This window comes from Rhinolophus ferrumequinum, chromosome 9 (genome assembly GCF_004115265.2).
Source record: "Rhinolophus ferrumequinum isolate MPI-CBG mRhiFer1 chromosome 9, mRhiFer1_v1.p, whole genome shotgun sequence".
NCBI classification, from domain to species: Eukaryota; Metazoa; Chordata; class Mammalia; order Chiroptera; family Rhinolophidae; genus Rhinolophus; species Rhinolophus ferrumequinum.
The window spans coordinates 19,556,849-19,571,836 of record NC_046292.1 but is presented as its reverse complement, the minus strand read 5'-3'; the positions used below and the strand labels follow the sequence as shown (position 1 = coordinate 19,571,836).

Here is a 14,988-nt window from a genome sequence, read left to right as displayed (position 1 = left end):
GGGTTTGTTTGGGAAAATATGGTGTGGAAAGGACTGTACGGAGAGATTCTGATCTTCCCTGCTCTCAAGAGGGTCTCTGTCGGAGAAAGATAAGAAATCAGACTATCAACAACCACACGGAGGTATGACAAGGGTGGGCGCAGGGACATCCGGCTTAGCCTGGGACTTAAGGAAGCCTTTCCAAGTTAACTCGAATTGGCCAGGGCATTCTAGGAGAAGCATCTCTTGCAATGACAGGGAGTAATGAGAGTCCAGGTTGGTTTGTGGGAAACTGCCAAGGTCTGACTGGAGTAGAGGCTGCCTGTGGGAGGATGGTGGAGAGCACTGGAGAGTAGGGCGATGGATGCAGGGTCTTGTGTGTCTAAGCTGTGCAGCCTCTATTCCCAGGCAATGGGGAATTATGGAAGGGATTTGAGAATGTGAGTGATGTGAGAGGTTTGTGTTAGAACAAAACGGAGAATGGACTTGGGAGAAGGGGAAACCAAGAGTGGGGGGATCAAGTGCACCAGATTAGGAAAATGGTGTGAATTGGGGTTGGGAGCTGGAAAAGGAAAATAAGCACCAGCTGTTTGGATACAGGATGAATACAAACAATTCTTGAAGATTTCAGGTGTGCCGGGAGGTGACATCTCAGGCCATTTGATTGGGGGATTTCCCAGGTCAGGCCAGTGACCTCTGCAGAAGGATATTTTCTCTATTTGATGTTGATTCTGACTCTGAAAGTCATTTTATCATACCTGAACTCTAGATGGACACTTTTGATGAGTTTTTTTAATTATGAATTTCTTAGTAAACTGAATTTCTTTTATTATGCAGAGCCCTCCCCACCTTCAGGGTCTCTTACCTCTCCAAGTTTACCTCTGCCTCCATCATGGACTCCTCCTTTGCATGATATGTACTGTGAAATTTCTCCAAGTTTTTAGCCCTGGGATCTCTGATCTCTCTTTGCTGTCTTCCTCCAAGATCTTATTCATTCACATGGCTTAATGTAATTATAAAAAAGTTATTATCATCTATTTTGTAAAACCTTTTACTTTGTTAACTACAGAAATACGTCCAACCATGTCCTTACAAAAACCTCATGACAGTTGGAAAATGAGAAAAATGAGGTTCAAAGAGGTTAAGCGTGTTTCTGGGGTCATCAGACGAGTGGCAGAAGGGAACCTGAACTCTTGTTCAGGGCTGAGCCATCACCTTTTAATGGAGAGGGCAGTCCGTCCAGTCTGGTTCTGACCTACACCCTAGTTTTCATTCAGTCCTACATCTCTACCCAGAAGATACAACACCCAAAGTAAAACTTGTTTCCCATGGATCTAGACTCCCCCCAATTTCAACCTTCCAGCAAAAGTTGAGGTTCTCTGAGAAGTACAGATTCAAACCTTCTTTTCTGATTCCTCCCTCTCCTCTCCTCTTCAAGTTTCTATTTCTGCCCCTCTGGTCTAAAGTACCACGCTTGTGGCCTCTGCTCCCACCTCTTATTTCTTCTCCTCCATTTTATTCCACCGAGATCCCCAGGTTAGTCTCCCGAAATCATCACTGAGAACTTGCTCTGTTTGGAAATCCTTAAAGACTCAGGTATTTCTTCAGTGCTGTGCTTGGAGCACCAAGCAGCAAATACCCCAGGTATTGATTTCCCGTTTTCCCCCTTAGCCTCTGTTGTACTCTGAAGGTGCTCATGCTTATTCCTCCCCTCACCTTTATCTGGGCTGTTCTCTTTACCAGGTGCCTTCCTTCCTGCCTAGCTGAATGCTTGATAATATATTTTAAGATTCAATTCAGGCCCCATTTCCATGAAGCTTTCCTTGGCCCCACTTACCTTCTCCTTCTTTGAACCCAAATACCAATTTTGCTTTTTCCACATGCTATGATTGTTTCATTTATTGAACAAAAAACATGAGAACAAGCAAATGAACCCAACCAAGAACTGACACAAATGATAGCATTATAAATGAAGGACATTAAGTCATTATAACGTATTCCATATGTTCAAAAGTTAAGTAGAGACATGGAAGATATAAAAAAACTCAAAGTAAAATTCATGACAATATCTAAGATGACAAATACACTGGATGGAATTGGCAATAGATTAGATATTGCAAAAGCAATGATTAGTGAACTTGAAGGCATAGCAATAGAAACAATACAAAATGAAACAGAGAAAAAAATATTTTTTAAGTAAAAATACCTTTAGTAAGCTATGGAATAACTTTAAGAGAAATACTATACAGGTAAATGGAGACTCTGAAAGCAATGAGGAGCAGGGGACAGAAAACATTAAGAAATAATGGCTAAAAAGCATCCAAACTATAAACCTACAGATCTATGATGGTTAATTTTGTGTGAACTAATTTTGTGTCAACTTAGGTAGGCTATGGTACCCAGTTTTTCAGTCAAACATCAGTCTAGATGTTTCTGTGAAAGTGTTTTTTAGACATGATAACTTTTAAATCAGTAGACTTTGAGGAAAGCAGGTTAGCCTCTACAATATGGGTGGGCCTCATCCAATCAGTTGAAGGCCTTGAGAAGGAATTCTGCCAAATCTGCCTCCAGGCTCAAAACTGTAGTATCAAGTCTTGGTGAGATTTCCAGCCTGCAAACCTACCCTACAGATTTCAGATTTGCCAGCACCCATGACCATGTGAGCCAATTCCTTAAAACACCTATCTATCTGTCTGTCTGTCTGTCTGTCTGTCTATCTACACACATACATCCTACTTGTTCTGGTTCTCTAGAGAACCCTGACTAATACAAAATGCAAGGAGCTCAAGGAATTCCAAGTACAAAAAACAAGGCACATCATAATCAAATTTCTCAAAACCAATGATAGAAAAGATGTGCTATGTAGAGGAACAAGACAAGGATACAATGTACAGAGAAACAAAAACAAGGATACGATGCAAACAAGAAGACAATGGAGCACCATTTCTAAAGTACTCTAGCAAAATTATATCTAGTAAAGTATACCCAGCAAAAACATCCTTCAGAAGTGAAGGTGAAATTAAGGTAGTTTCAGACATACAGAAGCTGAAAGAACTCATCACCAGCAGACCCACAGAAAAAGAAACATTAAAGGCAGACCTTTGGGCAGAAGAAAAGTGATAGATACCAGGTGAGAAGCTAGATATACACAAAGGAATGAAGAGCACTGGAAATGTAACTACATGGGTAAATATATAAGATTTTTTTCTTTTTAAAAAAGACAATTGCCTTTTTAAACAAAATAATAATGCATTGTGGGTTTTATAACATAAAATACATGACAATAATAACAAAGACTGTGGGGTGAAAATAGATTGTAAGGTTCTTATACTACAATAAGTGAAATGGTATAAAATCAACTGAATGTAAATTCTAATACGTTAAAGATGTGTACTATAGGGGCGGCCGGTTAGCTCAGTTGGTTAGATCGTGGGCTCTTAACAACGAAGTTGCCGGTTCGATCCCCACATGGGCCATTGTGAGCCGCGTCCTCCACAACTAGATTGAAACAACTACTTGACTTGGAGCTGATGGGTTCTGGAAAAACACACTTAAAATAATAAAAGTTGAAAAAAAAAGATGTGTACTATAAACCCAAAAGCAACCACAAAAATAACAAAACAAAGTTATGGCTAGTAAATCAGTAAAAAAGATATGATATAATATCAGAAAAAGGTACTCAAAAAAAAAAGGCAAAGAGGACAAAGGAGCAAAGAACAGATGAGACAAATAGAAAACAAATATCAAGATGATAAGACTCAAAACTAAGCTAATCGTATAAAAATATGGTGTAAACACTTCAATTTAAAGGCAGAGATTGTCATAATAAATTAAGAAAGCAAGACCCAACTATACACTGCCTACAAGAAATACACTTTATAAATACACAAATAGTAAAAGTGAAAGGATAGAAAAAGACATACGTTGGTAACACCAGTCAAAAGAAAGCTGTACTGGCTATATTAACAGCAAAGTAAATTTCACAGCAAAAAATCTTGAGATAAAGGTAATTTCATAATTATAAAGGAATTAATTAAAATGCACAATCCTAAACATATATGCAACTAATAACACAACTTCAAAATATACAAAGCAAAAACTGATAGAACTTTAAGAAATAGATAAATCCACAACTACAGCTGGAAATTTCAGTACCCCCCTCTCAATAACTGATAGAAGTAGGCAGAAAACCAGCAAGGGTATAGACCTCAACAACACTTTCAACCAATTTGAACCTTGACATTTATAGAACATGTCATCATTCATCACATTCCACGTTGTTTCTTCAAACAACAGTAAAACACATTCTTTTCAAGTGCACATGAAACATTTACCAAGATAGACGATACTCTGAGTCATAGAACAAGTCTTGGTATATTCGAAATGATTCAAGTCATACAAAATATATTCTTAGAAAATATACAAAATATATTCCATTGTAAATGGAATTAAATTAAAAACCAACAACAGAAAAGATCTTTGGAAAACTCCCAAATATTAAAAACTTGGGGAGCTGACTCTGGGTGGTGAACACACAGTGTGATTTATGGATGATGTGATTCAGAATTGCACAACTGAAATCTATGTAATTCTACTAACAATTGTCACCCCAATAAATAAAAAAAAAAAAAAAAAAAAAAACTTAACACACTTTGAAGTAACCCATATAACAAAGAAGAAATCAAAAGGGAATTTGAAAGTATTTGAACTGAATGAAAACACAACATACTAGATTTATGGGATATTGTTAAAGCAGTATTTGGGGGAAATTCATAGCACTAAATGCCTATACCAGAAAGAAAGTTCTCAAATCAGTGGTCTCAGCTTCTACCTTAAGAAATGAAGAAAAGAATAGCAAACTAAACCCCAAGTAAACCTAAGAAAGAAAATAATAAAGATCAAAGCAGAAATCAATGAAATAGAAAAACAAAGTTATCAACCAGTGTTTGCTATCTGCCAGGCACAGTACTAAGTACTGAGCTTACATATAAGGTCCCATTCCTTGAGGATCCCTCAACTAGTAGGTTAGATGGACATTGACTGGAAAAATAATCACATCAGAATGCTAATTATTATGATGGAACGCTCAAGGTGCCAGATGCTCAGGGGAAGGGGAAGTAAGGATGGTGGTTAAGTTCAGGCTCTAGAGACTCAGACCTTCAAGTTCCATACTACATGATCTTGGACAAATAATCTAACCTTGATTGTCTTTCTTTTCAATAACATAGATTTAATAAAAGGCCCTGCACGGCACAGAGCTGTTACAAGGTTTATAGAATGCCTAACACATAGCAAGTGCTCATCAAATGTCAGGTACTACCATAAAGACGTGGGTTCCATCTATCAGAGGGAAAGACATGCACAAAAACTGAAAAGGGTGAAAAGAGGGAAGCATGGCCAGGAAACTACTCATCTTTTTTCCAGTCATATAAAGCTAGGCAGATAGATTTATAATTCATTACAACTGAAACTGAGTTTTTATGGTGTAGTGGTCACATTAGCTTAGCACAAAAAAATTCTGTGGTTTAAACCAGGTGGAAAGTTAGTTATTTTTTTGAGGTGTGATATATAGATTGAGTACAAGTTCAACTGAGTACAGGTTCAACTAACCTTGCTCAGGTGCATATTCTTCCACTTGCTGTTTTACTTGGGCAAGGTCCTCAAATCCTCCAACTTTGTTTCCTTGTGAAATGGGTAGTTACCTACTTTACAGAGGTGCATGTAGTAGTAGATGAAATAATGTACATATAATCTTACTATATGGCCTGTTCAAAACTAATGGTGTATTATATGGTTTTGGAGTTAGCTTCAAATCCTGGTTCTGCTTTCCTAGTTATGTGATCTTGGGCAAGTTACTAATCACAATTCTTCCTTTTTCTCCTGGAAAGGTAGGGTCATTCTGAGATAAGCCAGGTTCAGTATAAATGAATGGTGTTAGACTTCAACAAAATTTATTAGATACTGTATCCCTAGTTGTTTGCTTGAAAAGTCAGAGAATTTTAACAAGCTCCTAGTACTTAGGGTACTGTAAAAAGCTTTTTACAAACTAACTCATTTAATTCTCACTACAACCCTGAGGAAGGTACTTTTATCCCCATTCTATGAATGAGGAAATTGAGGCAGAGAGGTTAAGTGGGTTTCCCAAGGTAATATGGACAGTATGTGGTAGCACCATGGTTCAAACTTAGGCAGCATGAATCCATTTGGCAACTGTCTGCCCACGCACAGAAAAAAGCCAGAAAAGCCTGTTTGGATGGTATGTTGCAAGATGTTTAGCACAGAGTGGGACCTAGAATACTTGCTGACAGCTTTGCTTCAGCTATACTTGGACATCAGGAGAGAAATGCATGTATTTCCTGCCCAGCATTATTTAACTAGCTCTACCCTGAGATTTTCTCCTCTACAAAAGCTAACTTTATTCAGACATTCTACTGAGCAACTGCTCTGTAAAGACTGTGCATGTGGTATTATCAAGACAACAGGGGTGTAGAGCTGGTCCTGGGGATACAAACAGGACCTTACATTTCATCTGGAATCGCTCCTAGCCAGTCTGCAGGGGTTGGCCAAGTTTGTGCAGAGGCTCCACTTCCAAGTTGTGGATTTGGATAATTTAGCCTTTATGTTCCTGGGTTCCCCAATCTCAAAATGGTTTAATACCCACTTCATTGCTGTGGAAATTAAACATTAAGCCAAATGCCTAGAACAGTGCCTGGCACAGCTGTTTCCCTGAAAATAAGACCTAGCCGGACCATCGGCTCTAATGCACATGCATTAGAGCTCCGGCTAGGTCTTATTTCTGGGGAAATATAGTTAGTTAAGTGCTGCTACGTAAGACAGATGACCTCTCAGATGTTTAAAATGCCAACAAGCTATCCCAGATTGTTCTCCAAAATCATGGCTATAAACAATAACCAGCTCCCATTCTCAATCACTTGTAAAACTGTCCATCGACACATCCCAGTTTGGGCCATTATCCACTAATCCCCAAATTCACTTTCCTTAAATCTGACCCCAATGGCTTCGTGGCTATTCCACCTCCACCGACCTCTCAGGTTCATGAAGCTCCTCCCAGGATAGACCCTACCTTCTAGATGGTTCCCAGCTAGTACTCATATGAATCAGGGCCTATGACTTCCATACAAAGCTGGCAGCCTGTACAAGGGCTTGACAGGGCTTTCATTGTGACTCAACCTCACATCACTTAGGCAATTTTCTTCCAGGCCCAAGTGTCCCACCCAGATACTGACAGATAAGCCTAGCTGCTGTGCAATTTTAACATTTATGACCAATCTCATAGTTACTAACATCAATTTGCCTGTACTACTACATCGTGGAACTCAAGGATGGGATTGGTCTACTTAGCAATCTAGGCCTATCATTTAATACTATGTCTAGTGGGCTATAGGCGCTTTTACTTGGGCCCTATATAACTGGTCAGGAACCAGTTATCTTCCCAATGGCAAACACCTGCCAATGTGAAATTAAACATTAGACACCATGAGGATACACAGGACAGACAAGAGCGCAGGGTCTTTAATGTGGAACCCATCAGGCATTAACTGCTATATGTAGTTTCAACAAGGACCCCACGCATAAAATTTTTCAGGGTATCAATCACATTTCCAAACAAAAAACAAGAACCACAAATATGTATATAGTCATCTTTATTATAATTCATAAATACACCAGAAATATCTTTAATAGGACACCTTGTTTCCCATGGGTCTCAGCTTTCTGTCCTTTCAGTCTAAATTTGGTATCACAATTTTTCACCTTAGGCATTCTGAAAGGGTCTCTGGGCCTAAGTCCAAGGACAATCTCTTTTAGAGCTGTCCATGCTCAGTGCCTTCTGCAATTCCTTATAAATTCCAATGAGTCACTTGGCCAATGGAACATTTCATTGCTCTACTGGTTAAAGTTCTGGGGCTATACCTGAAAAGTTCCATTTCTATCCTCCTGTTACCCTTTTACACTAAAGGGAGTTACTTATGTTCCAAAAATAGTACCACTTTACCAACGCTCCCCGCCAGATAAAGGACCCAAAAGCATTGCCAATCACCAACAAGTTATGTGAGGCTCCTCTTCTCTCCTGAATAAAAACAGAAAATATTAGTCATACTGATAACTACTGAAAATTTTAAATCTTAGTATAAACTAGATGTTTCCTGCATGGTTTGTCTCCTCAGTCATTGTCCACAGGACTCTGAGAAGCTGTAGGAATATGCAGGCGCGGACTCGAAAGCCCAGCTTCATCTCCAACGCCGTGGAAAGGGACTGTACATCACGGGGCAGAGCCCTACGCTCCCCTACGCCACTTGGACAGAGCCCCGGGGAGAGTGACCTCCCGGAGGTATCCACGTTGGAATGCCCGATTAATCACAAACTAGTGTAATTAAAGGCAATACTGCCAAACAGCATTAGCCCTCAAAACCCTTTAAAAGGATTTCATTTTTCTTCACCCCATACTACACATGGAGATTTGAAAAGAGCCTGTTGGGTTAGTAACTTTTTAAAAATCATTATTAAACCAGTCATTGTTTCACCTCTAATACCATGGGAAGGAATAGCACATGACACCAAACGCTTATCTCCTTGGACAGACCTCTGAGGGGCTAGGCACATTATGTGGTTCATGTGCCAAGCTTTGCTGTGAATTTGGCTAAGTCAATACTAACTATCAGAAGTTTTTCATTTTCAAAACAGAAATAACCCCTCTATCACATAAAGATGTGAAGATCTTAGCAGTTCCATTTGGGAAAAAAAAAAAAAGGCCAAGTTCCTATCTGGATGTATTAAACAGCAAGCAATAGCATCTTCATGAAAGGGGACTGAGCTCAGAATGATTCAATACCATATGCAAAATGTTGACAGGCAAACACTGATAAACCTGAAGCAATTCATAGATGTACTTACCTCAAACGAAGTTATTTGGAATCTTGAGTGAAGGCTGCAAAACAAGGCCGGGTAAAGAGCTTAATCCAGCATTACAGTAAACCTGATTAAAGCAAATTTTCCTTTCACTGCTGATCAACCTAGATCCAGATTAGGTGCTCTAGAGAGCTGTTTCCTGCATGGTTTGTCTCCTCAGTCATTGTCCACAGGACTCTGAGAAGCTGTAGGAATATGCAGGCGCAGACTCGAAAGCCCAGCTTCATCTCCAACGCCGTGGAAAGGGACTGTACATCACGGGGCAGAGCCCTACGCTCCCCTACGCCACCTGGACAGAGCCCGGGGAGAGTGACCTCCCGAGGTATCCACGTTGGTTACTATAACTTATTTTAGACAACTGTTCTAGGAATTGACTTCATCCAGTTGGTAGCGACTTCCCAGGAATATCCCTGTTGAGGTGGATCCTAAACTTGAGTCAATGAAACTCGAGTTCAAGACCGATCAGCAGTCACAGATCAGTAACCAGATTTTTCATCCAGGTACTACAAACATATCTAGAAACTACAACAAGCACGTTGCTGAAATGGTAAATGCACAACCTTTTTAGACAGCATTTAAGCCTCCGGATCTCTATCTTTAAACCCGTCATCTGTTGTCGTGAAATTATCCTTAATGACAAAACAGATTGGCAGAATTAAGAGCTGTCATTTCGAAAGCAGGACTGAAAACGCAGACGGGCGACAGGAATAATGTACTGCATGCAACTCCACTGAGGACACAGGACTCCTGGGAGGCAGGGTAATAAATGGCACGATAAGCAATGCGGGGTAGTGGGAGAGGCTGCGCTTTTAGCGTCTCAGTGAATAGGGTGGTAATTCGGCGCTCGCACCCGTTGGTTATGGCCCTCACTCGCGGCTCGCGAGAACTCCACAGCCCACATCCGACCCAACCCCACTGCACGAGCTAAGCACAGTTAGCACGGAAGACGCTAAAGGCAATCCTTACAGATAGTATAATCTCCACAGGAAAAGCTGGTTGGCAAGTCAGGCTACTAACCTAGAGCTGACAAACCACGCGCGTAAAAACACTCACCAGACCACAGGTACAGACAGCGCAACTCTCCCCCAAAAGACCGAAGGAGTCGCAGGAATCCTTATTTATACCTTCTGAAGCGAGCGGAAATCAAGAAATGCCTATTGCGCCTGCGCCATGGCATGCGCATTTAGGGAATCAGAAATTCGCTAAGGATGCTGGGACTCTACTGTCCGCTAAGCCCCACCCCTACCTGGCTCAAAGGCTTCTCGCGACGCGAGCGCCTTCGCGCGGGACCTTGCTGAGGAATGTAAATTACAGAAACTGAGTTTTGTAAGCACGTAGGCGGATAGGTACATTCCTAATATCAAATCTACTTATCTACACGCAGTTAACCCAATCTGGAGAATATGCTGTTAGATAAACTCGCCAAAAAATGACTTTGGCATAATAAGTATGCAAAACAGAAAAGGACGACTAGAGAAATGCGAGGAGTCTCAAAAGGGATCGAATCTGCACTGTCACATGTGAAATACACATTTGATAGCTAAGTAGGTAGTTAAGACAAGTGCTCCTACACAGAATTGGCTAAAATTAAAGCCTCCTATGCATACCAATGAATGTACTTAATGCTACTGAACTGTAACTTAAAAATGGTTTAAAATGGTAAATTTTATGTTAAGTATATTTTAACACACAGCTAATGTAAAGAATTACGCAAGAATCCTGAGGATATATGTGAAATATGAAATATTGCAAATGTGATAGAATTTCAAGTGTAGTGTTAGATGAATAAATATTAGATAAATTGACATAGAGCCATCATTGCTGGGCTATAATGAGTAGAAACATTTATGGTATTATTTCTATAAGGTTTTATGCTGGGTGTTTTACATACATTATTTACTATCACAATCATTCTAAGACATTGGAACTATTACCCAAATTTTAAGATGTGAAACAGGCCCAGAGAAGTGGTTCTCAAAGTGTAGTAGGCAGACCTTGAAGTCGCTGAGACTCTTTTGGAGTCCATGAGGTCAATACTATTTCATAATAATACTTAGACTTTCTTTGCATTCTTCACTGTGTTGACTCTTCACTGATGCTGTGAAATGAAATCATCGGTAAAACTGCAAATACCTTAGTATGTTTCAAGGCCCTGTCACCAAACTGTACTGGTAGTTGTATTCATCATCACAAATTTACAGTTTTTTTAAAAAAGTCGGTTTCACCTAAGAAGGTCCTAGATGAAGAAGTAAAAATCATTAATTTTATTAATTCTTGACTTTTGAGTATTCATCTTTTTAATATTCTGAGTGACAAAGTGAGAATTACACACAATGCACTTTTGCTGCACACAGAGGAAAAGAAGTGCAATAGTTATCTTCAGGAAAAATACATGATTGAGTTGTGTACTGAAATAGCCACATTTTTTTCATGGAATACCATTTTACTTGAAAGAACAGCTGACGTCTTTACCAACTCTATATCTGTGAGAGACTGGGTTTTCTTCATTTACTTAAACCAAAACAGCATGTAGTAACAGATTGAATGCAAAAGCAGATATGAGAATTGAGCTGTATTCTATTAAACTTGACTTAAGAGATTTGAAAAAAAAAGTGAAACCTTGCCACTCTTCTATTTTTCATAAAAATATATTGTTATAATGAGTTATTTTGAAAATTATTATAAATATTTTTTTAATTTCTCAGTGTTAATTTTAGTACAGTAAGTATAAGTAGATATCACCCACAGATACTGAAGTTCTGTGGAGTTCTGCATAACTTTTAAAATTGTAAAGGGGTTACAAAACCAAAATGTTTGAGAACCAGTAGTTCAGAGGAAGGAAGACAAATAATTCTGCTACTTCTCTGGTGATATTACTTCTATTTGGTTACCTTTCAATCACTCATTCAATATTTACTTAGTGGATATGACTGACTTGCTAGGCATTGTGTTGTAGACACAAAAGTGATTGTAGATGAAACACTTTTTCTGTCCTTAAGAGCTCACAGTGGGGGAAATAAACATGGCAGCAAATCATACTACTACTGTATGGCATGAGTAAAGTATTCTGAGAACACAGAGGAATTGAACAATATTAAAGTACAAGAGGGTTTGCCTGGGGAATTAAAATTTGAGCTAAAACTTGAAAGAATAATAAAGGGGTCGGTGTGGATGATGACAGCATTCCAGGCTGAGGAGCTAGCAGGCCTGTGGTCTGTCTCCCAGGAAGAGTGAGAAGTCAGCTTGATAAGGAACATTAAAGGGAGAAGTGCCTGGAATTTTCATGAGACTGGAAAGTAGGTAAGAGCTGAATTACAAAGTATTTTGTAGTCTAGGCTAAGTTTAAATTGTATCTTGCAGGTAACTATGGGCCAATAAATTTTGAAGTAAAGGATTGCTGTGACTCTCTTTGCATTTTAGAAAGGTAACTCTAGTGGCAGTATTGAAGGATAGATTGGAGAGGCTGGAGGTTATAAAGTCCTCCAGTCTTTGAATGTGGATGGTAAACAAAGAAAGAGGAGATTTAGGAATCAAGAGACATTTCCCAGGTAGAGAATGCACATAATTTATTGTTCCACTGTACCAACAAGATAAGAAAGGAACTTGCAGATAACACCAAAATTTCAGGCTTGAGAGGCTGAACATATGGTGGTCTCTAACTCTGATAATTGAGAAAGTAGGCTGTTGGGGTAGACACTGGAGGTACACATGTTACCTCGGGAACATTTGGGTATACGAGTATATATATACAAAGGGCAATTGGATATAGGGTTGGACTCCAGAAAGAAAGCTGAATTGTACATAAAGATTTAGAACTTGGGTCCGGCCCGGTGGCTCAGGCGGTTAGAGCTCCATGCTCCTAACTCCGAAGGCTGCTGGTTCGATTCCCACATGGGCCAGTAGGCTCTCAACCACAAGGTTGCCAGTTCGATTCCCACAAGGGATGGTGGGCTGTGCCCCCTGCAACTAGCAACGGCAACTGGGCCTAGAGCTGAGCTGCGTCATCCACAACTAAGACTGAAAGGACAACTTGAAGCTGAATGGCACCCTCCACAACTAAGATTGAAAGGACAACTTGACTTGGAAAAAAGTCCTGGAAGTACACACTGTTCCCCAATAAAGTCCTGTTCCCCTTCCCCAATAAAATCTTTAAAAAAAAAAAAAAAAGATTTAGAACTTATCAGAGTAAGAGTGATGCCAGAAGTCACTCTGGTAGAGAGCAGGGAGAGTGATGAGAGGATGTGAAAACCCATCATTTAAATGGTGGTCAGGGAAGAAGCCAGCAGGACAGTGAACGCATGATCAGAGGAGAAACAGGAGACACTGGTGTCTGAGAGGCTAAGGAAGAAGTTTTGAGGACCAGCACATGGTCCAAAGCATCAAATGCTGCAGAATAGTCAAATACCTTAGGAGCTGGAAACAAGCTTTTAACTGAGAAGTAACTGGTGACCTCAGGGAATGCCATTTTATTTTAGATTTAATTTATATTTTAATGTGTTGAGTGAACATCGCTTTAGAAATGGAAAAGTGTAGAAACTAGAGACCATAACCAATGTCAAGAAGTCTGTTCCGTTTACACCTCCATCATCTTTTTCCTTGTCACTCATTTAGCTCACTGCTTGGACTGTATGTAAATTTAAATTGCTTGACATTAATATGTGGAGTGTAGGAAAAACCCAAGATAGGGTAATGGATTGAAGAGAAAATAGGGTCAAGGGAAAATTCTGGGGGGAGTAGGAAATAAACATTAAACAAATGAATGATTGAATAGTGTGTGTGCCTCCTCAGTATGGAGGGAAATTGAGGGTGTTTATTCCTGTCAGATGACCTCTATGTTTTATGAAGATGACAAAAATTCTTGGGGAAAGAAATTAATAGTATCCACAAAAGAGACAGAGGGAGTAAGTGGCCCAAGTTGCTGGTGGTCCTGCTTTTCCCTTCACGCCTCCTAGAGCTGGAATTGAAAGTGGTTGGCTGGGCCGGCCCGGTGGCTCAGGCGGTTGGAGCTCCGTGCTCCTAACTCCGAAGGCTGCCGGTTTGATTCCCACATGGGCCAATGGGCTCTCAACCACAAGGTTCCCGGTTTGATTCCTCGACTCCCACAAGGGATGGTGGGCTGCACCCCCTGCAACTAACAACGGCGACTGGACCTGGAGCTGAGCTGCGCCCTCCACAACTAAGATTGAAAAAACAATAACTTGACTTCGAAAAAGTTCTGGAAGCACACACTGTCCCAATAAAATGCTGTTCCCCAACCCCCCCAAAAGAAGTGGTTGGCTGTTTTGGTTTTAAGGCTTGGCTTTGTTGTCCATTCTCATCTTTTGTAAACACTTTCTATCCCATCCCCTCCCATTTAATATCTACTGGACATGCCCTGATAGTGGTTTTACAAAGCTTTCACTCTCTACTACACACTAATCTAAATCCGTGAAAACCCTAAATTTATTCTTTCAGCAAACACTCGGCAATGTATACCTTCAAAACACCCTTCTGGAGACAATGCTTAATCTCGAAGGGGTAATGGCAATTTGAGGTCTCTTTGGAGGGCTAGTAGGAAAATCTGGGAGCAGGTAGAAACCAATGACATGAGCAGTTCTGACGCATGGTTTCTTTTAACCCTTGGTAAAGGGTGGTGCACTAATCAAGGCCAGTTTCTGAAGTGACAGGTGGAAAGTGAGTCACTGGTAAGGCCACCTGGATTGAAACTGGGCTGCTAGCCAGAAGAGGAGTATGTGAGGTATAAACTATCTTATTGCGATGTCAGCCTGAGGTCTAATGATCTAATTATACGTGGTCCATACAGAGTAATCCTCGTAGGGAATAGATTGGGATGCAGTATGTTCGTCCTTGAATATGTACAGTGATTAATTTGGTTTGACTTTGGCAAAACAACTTCATCTCAGGTTCTTCACTGGTAAAATGAGTCTATTTCCACTTACCTCTTAGACTAGGGATGGGATAAATAGAATCAAGGACCTAGTGCAGTCCCTGGTACATACTGTGGGGTTCCCAGCTGGCTTTCCTCTTTGAGGCCTATTCTTTTTCCATTTGTATCTGTGTGCACAGAGACACAGCATGACT

At 40.1% G+C, this 14,988-nt stretch overlaps 1 long non-coding RNA gene and 2 other non-coding genes across 3 annotated transcripts; all 3 read right to left on the bottom strand.

Annotated features, from left to right (window-relative positions):
* Nucleotides 1-7,633: 7,633 nt before the first annotated feature.
* Nucleotides 7,634-10,073, bottom strand: LOC117027491 (uncharacterized). The gene is made up of 3 exons (XR_004423932.1): nt 9,961-10,073; nt 8,893-8,926; nt 7,634-8,068 (listed from the first exon to the last, which is right to left on the bottom strand). It is a non-coding gene; the product is annotated as an uncharacterized LOC117027491 (long non-coding RNA).
* LOC117027847 (small nucleolar RNA SNORA73 family) lies at nt 8,136-8,342 on the bottom strand. The gene has a single exon (XR_004423977.1). It is a non-coding gene; the product is annotated as a small nucleolar RNA SNORA73 family (small nucleolar RNA).
* Nucleotides 9,038-9,242, bottom strand: LOC117027846 (small nucleolar RNA SNORA73 family). Its single transcript, XR_004423976.1, has one exon. It is a non-coding gene; the product is annotated as a small nucleolar RNA SNORA73 family (small nucleolar RNA).
* Nucleotides 10,074-14,988: the final 4,915 nt, after the last annotated feature.